Consider the following 24743-nt stretch of genomic DNA (forward strand, 5'->3'; position numbering starts at 1 on the left):
TATATATATATATATATATAAAATACCACCTCTTCTTTATCCATTCATCGGTCGATGGACATCTTGGCTTTTGGCTTTTTCCATAGTTTGGCTATTGTGGACATTGCTGCTATAAACATCTGTGTGCACGTACCCCTTCAGATCCCTACATTTGTATCTTTGGGGTAAATAACTAGTAGTGCAATTGCTGGGTCGTAAGGTAGCTCTATTTTCAACTTTCTGAGGAACCTCCATACTGTTTTCCAGAGTGGTTGCACCAACTTGCATTCCCACCAACAGTGTAGGAGGGTTCCCCTTTCTCCACATCCCTCCCAGCATCTGTTGTATCCTGACTTGTTAATTTTAGCCATTCTTACTGGTGTGAGGTAGTATCTCATTGAGGCTTTGATTTGGATTTCCCTGATGCCGAGCAATGTTGAGCACTTTTTCATGTGTCTGTTGGCCATATGGATGTCTTCTTTGGAAAAATATCTGTTCATGTCTTTTGCCCATTCCTTGTTTGGATCATTTGTTCTTTGGGTGTTGAGTTTGATAAGTTCTTTATAGATTTTGGATACTAGCCCTTTATCTGATATGTCATTTGCAAATATCTTCTCCCATTCTGTCGGTTGTCTTTTGGTTTTGTTGACTATTTCCTTTGCTGTGCAAAAGCTTTCTATCTCTATGAAGTCCCAATAGTCCATTTTTGACCTTGCTTCCTTGCCTTTGGTGATGTTTCTCAGAAGAAGTTGCTGAGGCTGAGGTCAAAGAGGTTGCTGCCTGTGTTCTCCTTTAGGATCTTGATGGATTCCTGTCACACATTGAGGTCTTTCAACCATTTTGAGTCTATTTTTGTGTGTGGTGTAAGGAAATGGTCCAGTTTCATTCTTCTGCATGTGGCTGTCTAATTTTCCCAACCACATTTGTTGAAGAGACTGTCTTTTTTTCACTGGACATCCTTTCCTGCTTTGTCAAAGATTAGTTGACCATAGAGTTGAGGGTCCATTTCTGGGCTCTCGATTCTGTTCCATTGATCGATGTGTCTGTTTTTGTGCCAGTACCACACTGTCTTGATGATGACAGCTTTGTAATAGAGCTTGAAGTCCGGAATTGTGATACCGCAGCTTTGTTTTTCTTTTTCAACATTCCTCTATTTGGGGTCTTTTCTGGTTCCATACAAATTTTAGGATTATTTGTTCCATTTCTTTGAAAAAAGTGGACGATGTTTTGATGGGGATTGCATTGAATGTGTAGATTGCTCTAGGTAGCATTGACATCTTCACAATGTTTGTTCTTCCAATCCATGAGCATGGAACGTTTTTTCATTTCTTTGTGTCTTCTTCCATTTCTTTCATGAGTATTTTATAGTTTTCTGAGTACAGATCCTTTGCCTCTTTGGTTAGATTTATTCCTAGGTATCTTATGGTTTTGGGTGCAATTGTAAATGGGGGATCGACTCCTTAATTTCTCTTTCTTCCATCTTGTTGTTGGTGTATAGGAATGCCACTGAATTCTGTGCATTGATTTTATATCCTGCCACTTTACTGAATTCTTGTATGAGTTCTAGCAGTTTGGGGATGGAGTCTTTTGGGTTTTCCACATTAAGTATCATATCATCTACAAAGAGTGAGAGTTTGACTTCTTCTTTGCCAATTTGGATGCCTTTGATTTCTTTTTGTTGTCTGATTGCTGTGGCTAGGACTTCTAATACTATGTTGAATAGCAGTGGTGAGAGTGGATATCCCTGCCACGTTCCTGACATTAGGGGGAAAGCTCTCATTTTTTCCCCATTGAGAATGATATTCGCTGTGGGTTTTTCATAGATGGCTTTTATGATATTGGGCTATGTACCCTCTATCCGTATACTCTGAAGAGTTTTGATCAAGAAAGGATGCTGTACTTTGTCAAATGCTTTTTCTGCATCTATTGAGAGGATCATATGGTTCTTGTTCTTTCTTTTGTTAATGTATTGTATCACGTTGATCGATTTGCGGATGTTGAACCAACCTTGCAGCCCAGGGATAAATCCCACTTGGTCGTGGTGAATAATCCTTTTAATATACTGTTGGATCCTATTGGCCAGTATTTTGGTGAGAATTCCTGCATCCATGTTCATCAAGGATATTGGTCTGTAATTCTCCTTTTTGATGGGGTCTTTGTCTGGGTTGGGGATCAAGGTAATGATGGCCTCATAAAATGGGTTTGGAAGTTTTCCTTCCATTCCTATTTTTTTGGAATAGTTTCAGAAGAATAGGTATTAATTCTTGAAATGTTTGGTAGAATTCCCCTGGGAGGCCATCTGGCCCTGGGCTTTTGTTTGTTGGGAGATTTTTGATGACTGCTTCAATTTCATTAGTGGTTATGGGTCTGTTCAGGTTTTCTATTTCTTCCTGGTTCAATTTTGGTAGTTGATACATCTCTAGGAATGCCTCCATTTCTTCCAGATTATCTAATTTTCTGGCATAGACTTGCTCATAATATGTTCTTATAATTGTTTGTAATTCTTTGGTGTTGGTTGTGATCTCTCCTCTTTCCTTCATGATTTTGTGGATTTGGGTCATTTCTCTTTTCTTTTTGATAAGTCTGCCCAGGGGTTGATCAATCTTGTTAATTCTTTCAGAGAATCGGCTCCTAGTTTTGTTGATCTGTTCTACTGTTCTTTTGGTTTCTATTTCATTGATTTTTGCTCTGATCTTTATTATTTCTCTTCTCCTGCTGGGTTTAGGTTTTATTTGCTGTTATTTCTCCAGCTCCTTTAGGTGTAGGGTTATGTTGTGTATTTGAGACCTTTCTTGTTTCTTGAGGAAGGCTTCTATTGCTATAGACTTTCCTCTTAGGACTCCCTTGCTGTATCCCAAAGATTTTGAACATTTGTGTTTTCATTTTCATTTGTTTCCATGAATTTTTTTAATTCTTCTTTAATTTCCTGGTTGACCCATTCATTCTTCAGTAGGATGCTCTTTAGCCTCCATGTATTTGAGTTCTTTCGACTTTCCTCTTGTGATTGAGTTCAGTTTCAAAGCACTGTGGTCTGAAAATATGCAGGGAATGATCACAAACTTGGTACCAGTTAAGACTTGATTTGTGACTTAGGATATGATCTATTCTGGAGAATGTTCCATGGGCACTAGAGAAGAATGTGTATTCTGCTGTTTTGGATGGAATGTTCTGAATATATCTGTGAAGTCCATTTGGTCCAGTGTGTCATTTAAAGTCTTTATTTCCTTGTTGATCTTTTGCTTAAATGATTTGTCCATTTCAGTGAGGGGATGTTAAAATCCCCTACTATTATTGTATTGTTGTTGCTGTGTTTCTTTGCTTTTGTTATTCACTGCCTTATATAATTGGCTGCCCCCATGTTAGGGGCATAGATATTTACAGTTGTTAGATCTTCTTGTTGGATAGACCCTTTAAGTAGGATATAGTGTCCTTCCTCATCTCTTATTATAGTCTTTGGTTTAAAATCTAATTTGTCTAATATAAGGATTGCCACCCCAGATTTCTTTTGGTGTCTGTTAGCATGGTAGATTGTTTTCCACTCCCTCACTTTCAATCTGGGGGTGTCTTTGGGTCTAAAATGAGTCTCTTGCACACAGCATATCGATGGGTCTTGTTTTTTTATCCAATCTGATAGCCTTTGTCTTTTGATTCAGGCATTTATCCCATTTATATTCATGGTATCTATTGAAAGATATGAATTTAGTGCCATTGTATTGCCTGTAAGGTGACTGTTACTGTATATTGTCTCTTCCTTTCTGGTCTATGTTACTTTTAGGCTCTCTATTTGCTTAGAGGACCCCTTTCAATATTTCTTGTAGGGCTGGTTTCGTGTTTGCAAATTCCTTTAGTTTTTGTTTGTCCTGGAAGCTTTTTATCTCTCCTTCTATTTTCAGTGACAGCCTAGCTGGATGTAGTATTCTTGGCTGCATATTTTTCTCGTTTAGTGCTCTGAATATATCATGCCAGTCTGTTCTGGCCTGCCAGGTCTCTGTGGATAGGTCTGTTGCCAATCTAATGTTTCTACCATTGTATGTTACATATCTCTTCTCCCGAGCTGCTTTCAAGATTTTCTCTTTGTCTCTGAGACTTGTAAGTTTTACTATTAGATGTCGGGGTGTTGACCTATTTTTATTGATTTTGAGGGGGGTTCTTTGTGCCTCCTGGTCCTTGATGCCTGTTTCCTTCCCCAAATTAGGGAAGTTCTCTGCTATAATTTGCTCCAATATACCTTCTGCCCCCCTCTCTCTTTCTTCTTCTTCTGGGATCCCAATTATTCTAATGCTGTTTCGTCTCATGGTATCACTTATCTCTTGAAGTCTGCCCTCATGATCCAGTAGTTGTTTATCTCTCTTTTCCTCAGCTTCTTTATTTTCCATCATTTGGTCTTCTATATCACTAATTCTCTCTTCTGCCTCATTTATCCTAGCAGTTCAATCCTCCATTTTTGTATGAACCTCATTAATAGTCTTTTTAATTTCGACTTGGTTAAATTTTAGTTCTTTTATATCTCCAGAAGGAGTTTCTCTAATATTTTCTATGCTTTTTTCAAGCCCAGCTTGTATCTTTAAAATTATCATTCTGAACTCTAGTTCCAACATCTTACTAATGTCTCTATTGATTATGTCCCTGGCAGTCGGTACTACCTCTTGTTCTTTTTTTTTTGAGGTGATTTTTCCATCTTGTCATTTTGTCCAGAAGAGAATAGATGAATGAGAGAACAAAATGCTAACAGGGTAAGAAGGTCCCCAGAAAATATACACTAAACAAATCAGAAGAGACCTGAAACCGGGGGAAAAGAAAGAGAAAGAAAGAAAAAAGAAAAAAAAAAAGAAAAAGGAAAAGTTAAAAACAAACAAACAAAAACAAAAACAAAAAACAGAATATGATCAAATATGATCAGGCTAGTGCATAGATCAGTGCCACACACTAGATTTTGGGCGTATTTTGGTCTGTTAGAAGAAAGTGCCGCCCAAAATTTTAAAGAAAAAAAAGGGTAATAAGGGTAAATATGATGAAGGGATAGAATATGATTGTAAAGATGAAAATTATAAAAGATTTTATAAAAGGAATTGATAAGATAGGAAGTTGGTTGAAAAAAGGAAGAAGAGGAATTAAAAAACAAAAGGGAGAGAATGTGATCAGGCAGGAGACTAGAACAAAGCCATAGACTAGAGATTTAAGGTATATTTTGATCTGTTAGAAGAAACTGTATCTCAAAATTTTAAAGAGAGAACAACTTATATATATATATATATATATATATATATATATATATATATACCAAAAATAAGGGTAACTACTTTGAAGGGATAGAATATGATTCTAAAAATGAAAAATAAAAAATATATTTTTGAAAAAGTGATTGATAAGATGTTGGTTGGAAAAGGGAAAAAGAAAAATTAAAAAAAAGTTAAAAAAATTAACTTTGAAAGACTAAAGAATCATGGTAAAAAACCCATGGATTCTATATGCAGTATTCCCCTAGCGCTGGAGTTCTCCCGTTCTCATTGATCGGTAAACTTGGTCTTGGCTGGCTGTTCTTGCTGATCTTCTGGTGGGGGGGCCTGTTGCCATGGTTCCTAAATGTCTTTGCCGGAGGCAGAATTGCCCCACCCTTGCCTGGTCTGGGCTAAGTAATCTACTTGGGTTTGCTCTCGGGAGCTTTTGTTCTCTGCAAGCTTTCGGTATAGCTTTGGAGGACGAGAGTGAAAATGGTGGCCTCCCAATCTCCACTGCGGAGGAGCTGAGAACTCAGGGCCCTGCTCCTCAGTGTGTCCCCAGAGAAAAGCAGTCACTCCTGTCTCCCCGGTCTCCGGCCGCACTCCGTGCTCACCAGGTCTGTGACTGAGTGTTTCTATCTCTGGCTCACGACCCTGTGTGGAGTCCCCAAACCCAGCAGATCCCTGCAGTGCGCTCCCGCGCCACTCCTCCTGGGGGAGGAAGGGGTGTATCCCCGGATCTGCTGCTTGTTGAGTTCCTGCTGGAGGAGAAGTGGCCCGACTGTGCTGCAGATCACGGTTTATGGCAACCCCAAGCTGAGAGCCCGCGTCTCGGCTCCGTCTCTGCAGCTGGCTTCCCTGCTCCGATCCCTGGGAGATCTGCCTCACTCAGGAACCCCCAGTCTTTCTGTGACCCTGAGGGTCCTGAGACCACACTGTCCCAGCGAGTGTTCCACCCCCTGCTTAGCCACTGGAGTGACGTCCCTCAGTGGAGCTGACTTCTAAAAGTTCCAATTTTGTGCTCCGCTGCTCTATCACTTGCCAGAATCTGTGGACGGAGGCCCCCTCCCCCACCATCTATCCTCCCAAATATCACCTCGGATTCACTTCTCCGCACGTCCTACCTTCCAGAAAGTGGTCACTTTTCTGTTCAGAGAGTTGTTGCTATTCTTCTCTTCGATCTCCTGTTGAGTTCGTAGGTGTTCAGAATGGTTTGATCCCTATCCAGCTAAATTCCTGGGACCAGATGAAATTTAGGTCTCCTACTCCCCTTCCATTTGCTCCTCACCCTCCATCTCAATAATTTTTGCTATGTGAATCCCACCCTTACTGTTTGCACATAACCCACCTTACCCACCAGATCGAAGCTTACTGCTTCAGTCTTCACATGGTTTCGTAGCCCTGAACTTTTCACAAACCTACGTTTATCTTAGTATTTTGTAGAGGTCACCACAGAAAGTCTACCTGCAGCAGCCCTTCCACCTTTGGGAGAACCTTCCTCTCCATAGTGTCTCTTGGTTGATGGGCTTTTTTCCATGACCTGATTTAAGAGTACATTTTTCTTTAGTTGTTTTGCCTTTAGTAATTTGTTCTAATCAACTAACTTGTTGGCTTAAGGAGTAAAAGTTACCTGCCAAAGTTGATTCATTTACTAGACACTGTTAGTTTTGTAAAGACTTAAAATCAGCCTTGTCAAATGCTTGTCAAGCTTATACATATTTTTGCTAGTGAGGAGCTTATTGTTTGTTGAGGCAGCTCATTTAGCATTTAGAGAACTCTGTAATAAAGTTTTTCTTAATATGGCACTGAACTATCCATTAAGGGTACTCAGTAATGTCAATGGCATCCTGTAAGATGCTCCTAGAATAACACAGATTTTTGTCTCCAAGAAAATCTCTCAAATATATTCAGAAAGTTAACTTTCTCTACCAACACTGAGTTAATTTCTCTCCAGGTTCACATTCACTTCCTTAAACTGATTCTCAGAAAACACAGACATGAATCCTTTCAATGGCCATTTCTTTGAGTTTTGAAGTTTGGCTATTTCCTTTTTAGATTACAACATCCAAACTCGTACCTGAAGGTTTTTGTTTTCATCTTTCACAATACTTAGCACAATGTCAAGGTAATAAGGATATAATTAAAATATTAATTATTTGAGGTAGACGTTTCTATATGATGAACTTTAGAATTGCCCTCACAGGAGACATTACTTTTTTGACAGCATTCTTTACAGATGATTTGGAAAAAAAATTATAAGATTTTTGAAATTTCCATCCCTTGCTTTTTGGCAATTTTGCAGATTATGCTCATAATCAACTTTCCTTACAACTTCCTTCTCTATTTTTATTTGCCTACAAATGTCTAGACTTAATGCCTGTTGTTAAAGTTGTTAAATTTTTAAATGTCTCTTAAAATTTGGTCACTTCATTATTCAAACTATGAGGACCTCCCAATTGGTTGCTACACGAGGAGAAGCTACATATACCCATATGTAGCCCCAGGTCAGTGTTCTGTAGTCTAGGACAACCTGGAATATGGCTCAGTTCAATGGATGACTAACAGATTCCCACCAAATTTCATTGTGATGTCTAATAATCTTTAATGTCAAGTAATTTAGCCCCTCTCCAAGCACTCAGAAAACCAAAATATATTGAAATTTCTTCTGATTGATATTTTATGATTGTTTTAATACTACATCTTTTATTAGCAAGGAAAGAGACATTCTTTAGGCCTGGTCTACACAGTACTAAAAAGAAGAAAACCTTAAGAAAAATAAATTTGTGTATGGGTGGAATGCCAGTCCCCTCGAGTAAGAATAATGTAGAAAGCCAGGAACATTGAGGAGAGTGGGAAGGGAGAAATAATATACAAATTTTTAAATAGAAAAACGTGAGTAGGTAGCACATTTAGAATTACTTAGATCTCTATTCACTCAGCAAAGAATTAAGCAATTTTTTTTTATCTGAAAGCATGACATAAAATGTATGGTGACTATAAAAAGAGAGAAGCTTTCCCTAAATTCATCAATACCAGTTATGAAATAAAGCTAGTTTTTCTTCCAAATCCTACTTGCCTTTCTTAAGGGGAACCACCACTAGACATACTGACTGGCCCCTCCGATAACATGTGTATGATTGAGTTATGGTGGTTGACTGGCTGGGTCATCTGTTTTTCATTATCCTGCAGGCTTGTCTAGGCTTTTTCATATCATGGTGGTCACAGAAGTCCCAAGCACAGTGAAAGAGGACAAGTTCCAAGACATTAAACACTTTTCAATCTGTGTTGTATTCTATTTCCTTCTGTCCCACTGGCCAAATAAGGCAAATCCAGATGGGGGGACAGACTCCACTTCTTGGTGGGAGGAAAGAATTTGTAGTGGCTTTTGCAATCTACAGTATCCAATTTAACCTAGCACGATTTACTGAAGAGACTTTCCTTTCTTTATCATTCTTCAGTGTTATTACCACAAAGCAAACATTCTAAATGAATGGTTATATTATCCTTATTTTAAAAATATTTGTAGGTTGTTGTGATATTCCATTTTTCATTCATTATATTGATTATTTAACGCTCTTCTCTTAATGTCTCACCGATGTCTTATCAATTTTATTAGTCTTTTCTGAGAACCAACTTAATGATTATGCATGAGTCTATAGATTATTTTCTATTATATTTTTTATTCTTTTTTGTTTTTAATTTCCTAATATTTTTCAATGTTTGTATTTATCAGCATATACGATGTTATACTATTGTAATGAATAGCCGAATCTAAGTTGCTTAAAACAATAGAGTTGTATTTCCCATTATTACTTTGTGCCCATCATGGGTCTTTTAGGGTTTTCTTCTTTAAAAATCATTATTCACACTCTGTGTCTTCAGTATACCGAAGGGTCAGCATATCATAATTGTAAATTCTAACTTTGAGTTATTTAAATTTTTACTGAGACCAGAGCCTCAATCAAAATCTGTTAATGTGTAATTGTAAAAAGTCAAATATCAGGAAAGATTCAGGGTAAAGAGCTCAGAAATTTCCTTAAATACTCAAAATCCTTGTCTTATGATTGGGACATGTTATATATATAGCTTATACAAGTTTTTGTTTTTTTTTTTTTTTACTTAGTTTTAAGGAGAATTTTAGGTGGCAATTGCCTGGATTTTTGTCTTCTGTTTTTTCCTATATATTATACCAGAGACCTAGCAGTACATTTCTGCTCCCTAGAAAATGCCAGCCATGCTCTGTGTGATTTCAAGGGAAGGATTTCAGAAATGGTAAAACACAGACAGCATTTTTCACAACTACTGTGTGACTCCCTAAGGCAAATGTTCAGAGGATTGTGAGCCTGACAACTCCTCTCTGAGGGGATTCTATTTGACAGAATCTTAGGTACTACTGAAATGCCTGAAGGGGCATGGCCTATATAAGATGCAGTTGGAAGTTTGTAAATTAGTTTTAACAAAGCATATAGGATTGCTGAATCCAGTATTCTCCACATGTTGCAAAATTAATGCTTTGGGGCTTTCTTTTAAGCTTGGATAAAGCTGGATACAGATTGGGTTTTCTTCCATGCAGGACATCATCATAACAATTACTTTTTGTTCCAAATTGTCTGGAGGGAGGAATTGAAGCTTGAGGGGTATGTCCCAGTTCATTAGGCAGTTTAAAGTCCTTGCTGGGGCACAAGATTCATCTCTTAGCTTGTACACTTTCTATGAGTTACATAGAATCCTTTCCTAGGTATGGCTGTCTAGATAAAAGATCCAAGACTTGACATATATATGTCTCAAAGATGGCCTTAATGTGCCCTTCAGGTTTACTAAACTTCAGATACTTTTCTTCTTGACTATAGGCCTGACCTTCCTTTTTTTTTTTTCTAGTTTCTATTTAAATTCCAGTTAGTTAACATACAGTGTAATATTAGTTTCAGGTGTACAATATAGTGATTTAACACTTCACACATGACCTGGTACTCATTACAGCAAGTGCACTCCTTAATCCCCATCACTTATTTCACACATCCGTCCCCCCATGTCCCCTCTGGTAACCATCAGTTTGTTCTCTGTAGTTAAGTCTGTTTCTTGGTTTGCCTCTCTCTCTTTTTTCTTTTGCTCATTTGTTTTGTTTCTTAAATTCCACAAATGAGTGAAATCATATGGTATTTGTCTTTCTCTGACTTATTTTGCTTAGCATACTACTCTAGCTCCATCTGTTTCATTGCAAATGGTAAGATTTCATTCTTTTTTTATGACTGAATAACATTCCCTTGTACATACATACCACATCTTCTTTATCCATTCATCAGTTGATGGACACTTGGGGTCTTTCCATAGTTTGGCTTGTTGATAATGCTACTATAAACATCAGGGTGCATATATCCCTTTGAATTAGGATTTTTGTATTCTTTTTTCTTTCTTTCTTTCTTTTCTTTTGTTTTTTTAGTATTTTTGTATGTAGTGCAATAGTAGTGCAATTGCTGGGTCATAGGGTAATTCAATTTTTAAATTTTTGAGAAACCTCCATACTGTTTTCCAGAGTGGCTGCACCAGTTTGCATTCCCACCAACAGTGTAGGAGCGTTCCCCTTTCTCTGCAACTTCATCAACACCTATTGTTTCTTGTGTTGCTGATTTTAGCCATTCTGACAGGCATGGGGTGATAGCTCATTGTAGTTTTGATTTGTATTGCCCTGATGATAAGTGATGTTGAGCATCTTTTCATGTGTCTGTTGGCCATCTGTATGTCTTCTTTGGAAAAATGTCTATTCATGTCTTCTGTCCATTTCTAAATTGGATTATTTGTTTTTTGGGTGTTGAGTTTTATTCTTAATATTTTTTAATACCAACCCTTTTACAGATATGTCATTTGCAAATATCTTCTCCTATTCTGTAGGTTGCCTTTTAGTTTTGTTGATTGTTTTCTTCACTGTGCAGAAGCTTTTTATTTTGATGAAGTCCCAATTGTTTATTTTTGCTTTTGTTTCCCTGGCCTCAGGAGAACATATCCAGAAGGAAGTTGCTATGACTGATATCAAAGAGGTTACTACCTGTGTTCTCCTCTAGGATGTTTATGGTTTCAGGTCTCACGTTTAGTCTTTAATCCATTTTGAATTTATTTTTGTGTCTGGTATACAAAAGTGGTATAGTTTTATTCTTTTGCATGTTGTCCAGTTTTCCTAGCACCATTTGTCGAAGAGACTTGTCTTTTTCCCATTGGATAATCTTTCCTGCTTTGTTGAAGATTAATTGACCATATACTTGTGGGTTTGACCTTCCTTTTCTTAGAATATTTGCTTCAGAATACTTCCAATTGTAAATTCTTTCTCTGCTCCTTTGAGATATAAATCTTCTCCCAGCCTCTTTCCAGTTTTGTAATCCAAGAATGTCTTTCTTTCTTTTTTTTTTAAAGATTTTTATTTATTTATCTGACAGAGAGAGACACAGCAAGGGAGGAACACAAGCAGGGGGAGTGAGAGAAGGAGAAGCAGGCTTCCTGCTGAGCAGAGAGCCTGATGCAGGGCTTGATCCCAGCACCCGGGGATCATGACCTGAGCTGAAGGCAGATGCTTAACAACAGATCCACCCACGTGCTCCCAGGAATATCTTTTTTAAGGACTTGGGAGGCATCCCTTTGAGGTGTAATCATCAAGAAAGATATTGCTCTCATCTCCCAGTCTCTGTGAAAGGTAGGAGCCTAACTTCCATAAGCAACAATTAGCAAACACAGATAGCCTAATCACATTGATCAACCTCCCCACTAACATCCTCTAGTACTTTTCCACTAGCTCACCCCAATGCTTAAAAACACTCTCATTTTTTTGTTTCAGGGAGTTAAATTCAATCTCTCTTCCCTATTGCAAATAGTCTTAAAAAGGGTCTCTCCTGCCTGTTTAACTTTACTATTGCAATTTTTCTTTGACATATCCCATTTCCATTTCATGTGAATGAACATCTTCTGAGGAGCTGAAAGAGAAAATCACCAGCCCCTTTTCTGCCTGGACACCGAGATTAGAACAAAGATATGGTGTGTGTGTGTGTAGATTCCTTTAGTTCTGAGTAGACAGTCATCATTTTTTAAATTTACCCCACAGTTATCCTGTCTGGTATGTATCAGCTTACTTTTGTTGGGAATGGAGCCAGGGTTTGGGCTTTAGTGGATTTTTGTTGTGCATTGCAAAATGACTCAAGTGAATTGTTGCCAGATCGTGTTTGTATGTCTTTGTGGGTAGTAGCCTATCTTACTCATTATTAGATTTAATTCAAATGCATCCTAGATGTTCATAAGCTCTTTCAACCAGTGAGTAGTATGAAAATCCCTTCTGGTTTCTCACTGGTCAAACTATAGATTCAAAGTTTGGACAAAGTGTCCGATATCATATTTTACACTTGTATGCCTTTTACATCCAAACCATTGTAAATTTCCAAACTTCTTTTCTATATCTTTTAGCAAAGGGGATCTCTCTACCTGCTTGTAGAAAACTTTGCTGACATTGGCTCACATCATTTCTAGTAAATTTAGGGAGTTTATGCTACTTCCCACTTATTTGGTTTACATACTTGTGATGAAACTATTTTTAAATTTGGGTAGATCAGATGATGGTTGATTAAGGAGCTTTAATAATTATTTATATTAGGACCTCTCTATACTTGTGGAAGACTGTCTTCAAGATGGTCACCACCAATTCCCTCCCTTTCTGGATACACATAATCCCATGGAGAGGTAGAGTCTATTGCTCTTTTGCCCTAGAGTCTATACTGGACACTGGATGGAGTGACTTATTTGGCCAATAGGATATGAGAAAGTGACATCCTTCAACTCCTAAGGTTAGGTCAGAAAAATCCTTGCAAATTATCTGGGGTCTTCTTGGACTGTTTGCTCTTGGAATGCTTGCTCTGGGAGTAATAGTAATTAATGATGTGTAAGGGTCTGTCCATGCTGTGAGATCTCCAAGTTACATTGAAAGGCCAGGTATGTTTAGATACCATATACAGAGAGTTAAAAAAAAAAAAGAGACCAAGGAGCAATGAAATGCCAAATATGTGAGTGAAGAGACCACTTATAAGTGGACCCCCCGCCCCAGCCTCTGCACATGATACCGGTTGGCAAGAGATAAACTATTTAGGTAAGCCCTTCCCAAATTTATAAACCTCAAAATCTTCAGAAAAATAAAATAGGTATTTTAAGTATCTAAGTTTTGGAGTAGTTTGTAATGTAACAATAGATAACCAGAACAATATCCAAGTTTCAGTTTTAGATTTTAGAGCACAAGAGTCACCTTCATCTATCCTTATTCAAAGCTTCCTGCTCCTCTCCCCCAAATCACCTCTGCTTGAAATTTCTAAAAGGGAGGTCAGCACAAAAGTTTGGTGCAAGTATTTTAATAAACTTAATTCCTCTCTTCCTGTATCTCATTTGTAAAGGAACTTTGCAGATTTATAGAGAGAGAATATAAACATATTCAGGGAAGTTAGATCTTCATTCTATTGCCCAGAAGAAATTAGTGCAAACTTATATGTTGTATAGAATTTATTCAGGATGTCAATCCCCTAAAAATTTCTATCTTTGGGAAGAAGACTTTTGGAGCTGGCAGGTTTGAATTAAAATATTAGCCTTCCCATTTATCTAGAGAAATTTACTTAAAATTACTTTAAAAATCATGTCTTCATCTTTAAAATGAAAATAATAATACTTTGGAGTATCGTAAAACATGATATGTAAAATGATGCATCGAGCACACAGAAGATGTTCAACAAATGGCAGTCTCCTCCCCCCATTTTGCTCCAACTATTCATCTCTCTTCTTTTTCAGTTTAAATAACACTGTCATTATCAATTTGTAGATATGTTTCAACCCTTAGACTGTACACTACAAGGTATAAGGCTATTTATCTTTGCATATGTAGATAGCCCATACCTTGGCATACAAAAGATACTTAAAAAATATTTGTAGAAGAAAACTATGAAGTTTTCCCTTTCCTATATTGTCTTCCATTGAAAGACTTAACTCCTACTGCTCTCTAATTTTTCTAAAATTTAATAAAACAACTTTACCATCTGTTTCATCCTTTTGGCAATCACAAATTGTACTTTTTGTGTGTTTTTTTAATATCAGTTTACCATGTGTAATTTGAGTTTTCTCTTATAAAATCTCATAAAGTTGGTTGTAAAGTCTTTCTATGAAATGGTTAGGTATGTAATTTCACAAGTCCAAACCTTAGCTTAAAACAATGCCATGCCTTTGTATTTTGAATAGATTAAAAGAGGAGGGATATAAGAGGAAAATGAAAGGTCATGGACATGCAACTTAGAGGGGTTAAAATAATTGTATCTCTCTCCTATATGTTGGTAAATTGCAGTCCTAACATTAGGAAATAGGTGTCCTTGGTTTGGAGTGGTTCAGTCTCATCCATTGCAATTTAAAAATGATAACTTTATTGCAGTATGATTAAAGTAGGGCCAGGGTATTTTAATAGGAAATCAGTCTTGGAAAACTAGCTGAAAAGTGATTGCTCTTTAATTGGACTTGTTTATAGTCACAGTCCATCTTTTAAACTATTTTAGGATTCAAACAAATGAGAACAACTTGAAATCAAGAAACTCATTTAGCCATGAAAAAAATAGTTATTTCCTGACATTAAACAGAAAAGTAAACATTTATTTATGTTGAGGGAGATTAGAGAATTGCTTTTCTTTAGGAAAGAGGAGAAAGAAAAACCCTTTTAGAAGGAAAATAATAGATTTATATTAACATCCATCCCAACAGCAAATGTTGATCTATCTGTTGACCAAGCAAGCTTGCAACTTAGATTCATTCATTGAAAAGCTGTTGCCATCAGAGGGCCTTCAGAAAGCCAAGTTCTTGCCAATGACCATGGAATTTGTCCAGTCCATATGCATCTAATTATTTGTCCAAACTAGGTTTTACATTTCCTAAGTAATAGTGCACTTAGAATTTCTCTATGGGCATGACTTCCTTATTTAGTTAATCACATTGTCAGGAAGCTGCTAGAATTTTTGTAGAAGTCTTCTATCTGCTATTTTTTTTTTACATTCCATTTTACTTATCTAAATAGTTCTTTCATCCTCTTATTTTTCAGCCTGTCAAAGTGTAAATATGTCCCATCTTCTTTACAACTAAATAAATCTACAAAACTAAGTTGTTTTCCTTTTCCCTCTATTTCATGTATTAAGTTCTGATAAAAATGTTTTTATTTTATTTTATTTTACTAGATAGCCCTAAAGAAGTGACCCAGATTATCTAGCAACAAGACAGTAGATTGTTTTGTCATAAAATTATTTATACTCACAGTTCATTATTTAGATAGTTGCTTTGTTCTCTCCAGTAAGTTTGCTATGGTTGGTTAATCATTTTAATGCAAAATACATTTATATACAGGAAAAAGTGAATAAAAAAACAGCACATAGCAAAATCAGTATATTTTTAAGTGTACATGAACAAAGATTTTAAAGAAAATGGAAAAGGGATCCTCATTGAAGCACTTAGCTGACAGTTTTAAATTTATTTATAAATAGATGTTAAAATAAATAAAAATCAACCTATCTGACTTCTAATGAAAAATATTAAACTAAGATGTATTAGCAGAAAAATAAAACCTCATCTAGAATCAAAAGAAGGATATATGTTTCTATTTGATGATGACACCTATCATATTTTGGGGTGATTAAATTGCCATCATTTAATTTTTTTTTTTTGTAGTCTCTCATCTCTTTCACCAAAATACACACAAGTGAATATGAAACGTAAACATTCTCTAAATTTTGGTTGACCTTAGAGCATAAATCAACTCCTGTTGCAGACAACTTTGGACTCCTTGCATAAGTTGTAGCAAATCCAATGTCTACTTTTATAAGTAATATTGATAATATTGCAGTAAGTCCATCTTTGCACACTCCTTTAAAATTATGATAAAGGTAATTTAATTTGTTAGGTCATTTGAATATTACTATGCTCTCCTGGGTTTGTATTATATTTTCTATTATTAAATATGAATACTGAGACATAGGCTCATTGGTTAAGGTCAAGATCACATATCTAGTACTAGGCTGAACTGGAATCTAACACAGAGGTTCTTAATCCTAGGAATCTTAGGGCTTTCCCAATTATATTGTGTCATCATAATATATTAAACTGAATTGCTAAAATGTAAATTAGCATAATATTTTTATTACTGCTTGATGTGTTGCCTGAGATACAGAATAAAAATATATACACTCATATTTCTTATTTTGGGGACTGTCAATTTTTTATAACATATAAAACTGAGAAGTTTTTTTGTTCAAGTAAACTCTATCAAGGCATAATTTACATAAATTCTATCCCTAGTATATATATATTGATGAATTGCAAGCTCTATGTACAGTCAGGCAACTCCTACCACTATTAAGACAGAGCATTTTCATTACCCAGAAAGTTCCTTCACAGTAGATTTCATCGCCCCGTCCTCAGTACCAGACATCACTGATCTGCTTTCTGCTAATGTAGAATGTAATTATTTTTCTAGAGTTTCATATAAATGACTCAAGAGTATCTACTCTTCTGTGTCTGACTTCTTCCTCGCAACATAATGCTTGTGAAACAACCCATGTTGTGGAGTTGTATCTGTAGTTCATTCCTTTTTATTGCTCATTAGCTTTCAGTTGTATGATATACCAACATGTTTATTCATTTGCCTACTGGCTATTTGGATTGTTCCCAAATTTTGGCCGTGGGGAATAAGGAAGTTAGTGATACATGTATGTACATATCTCTGTGTGGGCTTGTGTTTTTATTTCTCTTGGTCAGATACCTAGGAATGAAATTGTTAAGCTATATGGCAGATGTTTTTAAATTTATAAGAAAGAGCTAAATTGCTTTTTAAAATGGTTGACATTTTATATTCTCATAAGCAATGTATGTAAGTAACCAACTGTCAACATTAGAACTGTCAGTCTTGAATTGTAGCTGTTCTATGAGGTTTGCAGTGGTATCTCATCACAGTTTTATTTTGCATTGCTGCTCATTGCTAGTGTAAATCTCTCTCTCTATATATATATCTGGTATTGTATAGCATTTATTAGCTTACTCACAAGTTCTGGTTGTTGTTGTTTTTTTTTCTTTTTTCTTTTTTTTATAGATTCCTCAGTGTATCTGCAGATACATACTTCTTCATGTGTCACATGTGCATAAAGACAGTTTTAATACTTTCTAATCCCCACACATTTTTATTTTTGACTTGATGAATGGGCTGGTAATGATGAGTGGGAATCCTTTTCTTCTTGCTGATATTAAAGGAAAGGCATTTATTCTTTCACCATTAAGTGTTATTTTAGCTGAAAGTTTCTCATAGGACCCATGTATCAAGTTGAGAAATTTCCTTCTATTATGAATTTGCTCAGAGTTGTGTTTTGTCTTTTTTTAAAATCATGAATAAGTATTGACTTTCTCAAAGCCTTTTCCTGCATCTTTTGTGATAATTATAGTTTTGTAAAAGCCTATTAATATGGTGAATTATATAGGTTGATATTCAGATATTAAACCTACCTTGTTTTCCTACTATAAAACTAACTTACTTTGATGCATCATATTTGCTAGTATTTTGTTAAGAAATGTGTATGTTCATGAGGATATTAGTTCAAATTTTATGTCTTTGAAATTTATTTTTTGGCTTTTGGTATGAGGATAATGTTCACCTCTGTTTTCTGAAAAAGTTGTGTAGGAATAGGATTAAACTATAGAACTGAACTGTGAATGTATGTGGAACTATGTGTTCGTTGTGTTAAGGTTTATAAACTACAAATTCAATTACTTTTATATACAGGACTTGCCATATTCATGGATTTTTTTTTCTGAAAAGGAGTAGCCTTTGTTCAATTGATAGTTTGCCCCCAATTACTTACACATAGTCCCTTCTGATAACAATTCACTCTCCTAAATAGGCTAACGGATCATCAAAAACGCTCTACTTCTGCTGTTTAGAGTTCAACATATTTTCCTAGAGTTTACCTGGTTTGCGCCCTGGGAATTTTGGTCTTCCAGATACCTGGTTCTTCTCTACTAGGCCTCATGGAGCTTCACACTATGCTTACACATCTGAGTACTTAGCAAAGATGCAAAAGAATTCCTTATTCAGATTTCTAGAGCTCTTTTTCTGCAAAGCTCCCTCTTTTCAGAACTCTGCCCCCACCTTTCTTACCCACTATTCACATTTTTTGTGTGGTTGCTGGCTTTTTAAAAATTGTGTCTAGATAGCAAGCCAGAACAATTATAAGACTGGTCTCATTTGTTTGTCTTCTCTTAGAGATCACAGTCCTGAGATGCTGTTATCTAGTGTCTGTTTTCAGTTTTTGATTTTTTTGGGGTTATGTTTATAGCAGAAAGGTAAATCCAGTCTTCTTACATTATGGATAGAAGCTGGAACTACAGGTATTTAAAAAATAATTAATTTATTTTTATTATTTATTATTTTTGAGGTATTTTTATAGCCCAGACCAGAGTCACATTCAGAGATATAATTATGGATTTTTTTAACTCCTGAAAGAGTAATAGAAATTTGGTTCCAAATTCAGGATTCTATTAAATACTTATTTTTCTTGACAATCAGATCTGTACAAATGAGTTCATTTAATTGTCAATCCCTCTGATGGAAAAAAAAATAGTTATAAGCAGCAGGATGGGAAAGACCAGGAAATGATTCAAATAACCTAGCTGTGCCTAATTCAAAGATGGTCTTGTGATACAAAAATAAAAGAAAAATCCTCAATGTAATGCCATTCTCAGAAATACTTCAGAAGACTTTTCAAATCTGTAAAAAGAAAAGAAAATAGACTTTAGAACATTTTCAAACAGTATCTTGAAGTAGTCAAGAGCAGTATAAAGAGATCCTTGTCCTCTATTTGTAAACGTTCACAGAACTAAGAGAAAGGAAGCAGAAAATATAAATTGAAAAGAGAAATTGTCAACTTATAAAATCTCCAAATGTGGCCGAATATTTCAAACTGACTTAGAATATAAATCAGTTAGAAATGAAAACTAAATTATGGCCTTCCAGATAGAATAAAAATACCTGATTATGTCAGAAGTAAAGGAGGATATTAAAAATATGAAATTTGAGATTCAAAATAAATAGTAAATGCTTAAGGGGAAGTGCACTTTATTTGCCTTGGCTTATAAAAAACACTGAAAATACTGAAATTTATAATAATCCTTAGTCTCTTCTAATATATCATTCTGTAACTGTTCATTTGTGAATGTTATCAGTGGAAACTCCTTTGTTCTCTGATATAAATCTTACATTCTTTATATGTGGTAACCTACTTTGCATCTTGAACTTCCAGATAAAATGTATATTGGAAGGATTTGTAAAAGTCCCTTAAATTTCTATAACCAATCGAGACATATTACTTATACCATGTGCTATTTAAGAATTCTAATGAGAAAAATCCACAATAACAATTGGAGAACAGAATAATTAGAGAAGAGCCATAAAAAATAGACTTTTTTCTTAAAATATCATCTACTTTTGTTTTTATATATATATATATGCAAGAGTTAGTTCATTTTTTTAGGAATGTGAAGTCAGTAACATGGCACACATAGAATTCAGACTGATTCTTCCAGAATTTCATAATTTTTTTCTTTTTATGTATATGAAAATATTAGGTCATGCTTTAGAGAGACAAACTCAGCAATATGACATGACTGAAAGACCCATTGCTTATTATAGCTATCCCTTGGACGAGTAGCAAAAGAATTATCCTTGCCTGAGAACAATTGTAACCTTGGATACATTAATCAAAGTCATATTCCAGTAATGCAGCTATCTCATATGTAGTTTCAGAAGTATTAAAAAATATTAACCTTCTCTTTCATCATATTCCAATATCCTTACTGGTGAAGGAGATCTGATGATTGTGCTTCTGTACTTTGGAAAGTGTCCATACCCAAAACAAATATTTTGAATACCTCAATACAAAGTTTTCATTTAACACTTTTTGGATCTAATCTTCATTATTCATGATTAACCATCTTTATGCAAGGACCTCTCCTCTAACAGAATCCATGAAAGAATTCAAGGATTCCATCATAGTGCACAAAATTTGCTTTCCAATTCTGAAAAGAACAGATAGAAATTGACAAGTTGCAAGAACCATGAAGGTATGATCTCACAAAACCATGATGGCTATCTGATGACATCAGATAATTTCAAATAGGTATTTGGTAACATAGTCCATGAGCCATCATAACAGGGACAAATTGGTCATGATTCAAAACATTAGTAGAGAAATTTTATTGGGATGAATTTTATACTATTGCCTCTTTCTATGGGTGGTTAGTGTGTGCTAAAGGAAAGACTTGAAAGAATAAGTGTTTTCAACAAATTTAATCATTCCAGAACAAAGCTCGAGAATATTTATAGGTAGACAAAAAAAAAAAAAAATCAAATGCCCCATAAGAATTCACAATATCTAACACGTGTAAAGCGCCAAGGCATGCAAAGCAGAAAAATGTGACCTATAATGAAGAACAAAGTCATCCTTTCTGAGATCCCCATTTCCCTCTGATATTGTTTTCCTTTGGCAAGAAGGAATTCTTTTACTATTTCTTATGGTGCAGGTCTGCCTATTGCCTTTAAATCTTGTTAGGCAGGACCGGGGCAGGATTTAGCCTGTGACTGATTATACCTCACAACTGAGGCAAAGTTTTCTGAGTACTCTATCTGCTATGCTGTGAATTATGAGAATTTCCACACTGGTTGGTGAGAATCGGCATTTATTTTTTCAGCCCTGGGTGAACTCAAAGGGTTGTTGCCTTTAATCTTTCTGGGCATTTCTTTAACCAGTTTCAAGTTGTTTTCCCATGGCATCTGCTGGTTAGTATTCAGCTGATGATTTAAGAGAAACCCTTTCAGATTTCTGGAGTTTTCTATCGGTGCAACTCTCTTCTGTCTGGTATTCTATACGGCAAACTCTATCAACCAGTCCTCCCCACTCTCCACTATATCTTCTCAAGCCATGGGCTTCATCCGGTTTTCTTTTCTTGTGCCATCACATAGAAACCCCCATCCAGGCAGTAAACGGGGGCAATGAAAGTTCACCTTGTTGATTTCCTATCTCTCAGTTATTTCTTTCGCTGTCTGATGTCCAAAGTCTCGAAAACCTTTGTTTCATGTATTTTATCCTCTTTCTGATGTTTGGGACAGAAGGATGTATCTGATTCCTGTTACTCCATCTTGGTAAAGAATGAAAATCTTAAAAATAGGCTTTTAAAAAATTCATCTAAATCTTAAATATATCTAATTTTTGTGGATGAACAAGAAGACATTTTTAATAAAACATAAACTTCACATTAGTATTCTTTCTATCTCTAATATTCATTTACTTACATAAATCCCTCTGGCTATGAGGCAATTAGACAGCAGATGGTTGAGTGCAAATCAATTAAATTGAATGGTATGTGCTATGAATAACTGGGACTATCAAAGTGTGTGTTCAAAACACACTGTTCTTCTGACAATAATTCTTGTGATTTTGATAGCCCTTGAAAAGTTCAACTTAGGTCCAATTTAAATTTTATCAAAATAATTAGTCCTAGCATTCTTGTTATATATGATGTGGTCAGAGAGTCAAACAATATTGTTACTTAGTATTTATCTTAATAAGTATTTATTCCCAGCATTTTTAAAGATCTCAAAATTTTTTTTCACAAGCAAGGATTGCTATGTGGATTAATTATACTTTTATTTTTTTCTCATGTTTATTTTTGAAGATGTACCAAAATAAACAATGAATTAGACATAACTTAAATCTCTGAGAGATGAAAAAATTAGAAGAATTCATTAAATAGAATATTTTTATATCTTGTTTCCTTTATAAGACAGCAAATGCCTCAAGGTTATGATTTATATTTTAATCTCCTATGTTTCCCCTACTGCACCTAGCATGATGCTCCTTTACTATATTGCCTAATACCATCATTATTATTATTCTGTTGATTAACAGTTAATTTAATCCACTCAATAGGTATGCCAGGTCCAAATGAAAAACACCTAGTGAAGTAACCACTGCATTGATATTTTACGCTTCAAGTTAACTTCCTCTATAAGCACATTTTTAATATAGGGACAATGATAGCACCTACTTATAGGATGGGTATCAACAGACATATGTTTAAAGTACTTAGAACAGCATCTGGAATAAAATAAGTACTTAATAGATTACAGCTGTTATTTTAATTATCAATCCAATTATTTATAATAAAATATCACTAAAGACTACTTAATCTTTTTTCAAGTGTTAGAATCCTAAAGTTAGAAGAAATCTGATAAGTCAATATTAAAATAATTTAAAAATATGGATAGAACAAGCCTCATGTTGATGTAGAACAGATTGAAAGTGAGAAATAAAAATACCAATTATTTAAAAGAAAATAATATTTAACTGCCTTTTAACAATTCAAATATTTATTTAGAAGATATCAAAATAAATGACAAAATCCCTGTCTTCAGGGAGCTTACAGGCCTGTGCTGAGGGTGGTTACAGAAAGATGTGGTTTCAGCACGTTAAGTAAGTGCTATGAAAGCATAAGCCCAGAGAGGGAGCACCAAGGCTGGCTTCGAGTTCGAGGAAAGCTTGCTTGAATGAGAGGGTGCTTCCCCTTTTTGAAAGGATAAAGAAGGGTTAGGTTGGCAAAGAAAAGCAGCAAGTAGCACAGACAGAGGGAAAGAAGGAAGGATCAGTATGCTGGTCAGTATTTCTAGAGCAGAAATTGTGTGTCAAGGAAACTGCAAGGCTGAAAAATTATTGCTCAGAGCACCTGATGTCCCATGCATATGCAAAGGAAAAGAGCTGGGCTTTGTTTTGTAGAAATAAGAGAAGCACTTATATATGTCTTCGAGGTTATTTTTCCCAGGACTTTGTGGGAAATATTTTGTTTTGGTAATAAAAATAGTGTCTGGCATGAGTGGGAAAAAAAATAAAAAGGCATAGAAAAGATAAAAATCCAGGCACAGCTTTAAATTACAGCCATTAATTATATCACAGAAATATAGATCTTAAACCTAAAATAAACATTAGAGATTACTTAATTCTACTGCCTCAATTTACAAATGAGAAAATTCAGGTCCAGAAGAAATCAGAGGCTTTCTGAAGGCACAGAATTGTCTTACAGTTAAGGTCTAAACATAATGCAAGCATGCACACATATGTCCTATGCACACTTATGCAAACATTCAAATAAAAAGCCATTATAAGGAGGTAATGATGTTAAAATGTGTGACTAAGAGAAACTGAAATTTTGTAAAGTGAATCATCAAGTAATATACTGTGTCACCAACATAGTCTACAAGTGCAAGAAACTTAGCTTTTCTGTAATGATATACTCCTAATCCACACTCACACATGCATGTGTGCACATACACACACACACACAGCCACCCCTCAGAATAAGGAAGTGCACCATTTATGCCCATATTCTAAGTGGAAAATCAGAATAAAGCATGAAATAAAAATGCAGCTATATTTTAAAGAAAGTAAATAGGATCTAATTAGACTTCATATTTGGTTTGTTTCTTGTACTACATCTTTAGTGCCATAAACTTGAGAGTATTTGTTTTCTTCCTATATTGGCTTGTACTAAAATGAAAGTTGACAAAGGTAGAAAAACTATGGTATCCCAAAGATCGTGAATATATTCTTTATTTAAAGTATACACCTAACATAGTATTTACTAAATAATTTTGCTTCCTTAAATTTATCTATATGGTGTTAATTCCAAGAGATTCTATATACTTAGACATAGAAATCAGAATAAATCTAATGGACTCCAGAATTTAGGCCAGATTCATCACATCTCCAGATCTTTCTTATGATTTCCACTAATTTCATCAAAGAAATCAAACTCAGTACTTTGAGAACTGAATTAATCATCTCCCAAAACAATATCTCTCCAGGGTTTCCCAACTCTGAGGTGGACAACATCAATTACCAGGATGCTCAAGCACAAATGTGGGAGATGGTGTTGACTCATATTCTCACTCATGTCCTACATCAGGTCATCAAGTTCTTTAATTCTATAACTGAACTATCTCTGAGTTCCGTCTTTTCTTTCATACATTGTATCCTTTCATACATTCACTGCTCTAGTCCAGTTTACTGGTTTCTTATATTAACACTAGCTTTGCTGCAATCCATTTTCCTCATTCCACAACAAAAATGTGAATATCAAGCCCTATGTTAAAAACAAAACAAAACAAACAAGCAAACCAACTTATATGACTTCTCTTCATCTGTAACATAAAGTCCAAACTTTTTCTCATTGCCTAGAAAGCCTTCACCATTTCCTTCTTCCCTCCCTCTTTCTCTTCCTTTTTAACAGAATGCTGCTGTGTCTGCAGCATGAGAAAGAAGCTTAGTGGCATGATATGAGGTCAGATGGATAGGCAATGGTCAGGTAATCCAGGGCATTATAAACCAAATTAAGAAGTTTTGTTGTATGTATGTATGTATACATACATATATATATATATATATATATATATATATATATATATAT

Source organism: Callorhinus ursinus, unplaced genomic scaffold, assembly GCF_003265705.2.
Source record: "Callorhinus ursinus isolate GAN/ISIS: 27379988/994484 unplaced genomic scaffold, GSC_fseal_2.0 scaffold22, whole genome shotgun sequence".
Taxonomy (NCBI): domain Eukaryota; kingdom Metazoa; phylum Chordata; class Mammalia; order Carnivora; family Otariidae; genus Callorhinus; species Callorhinus ursinus.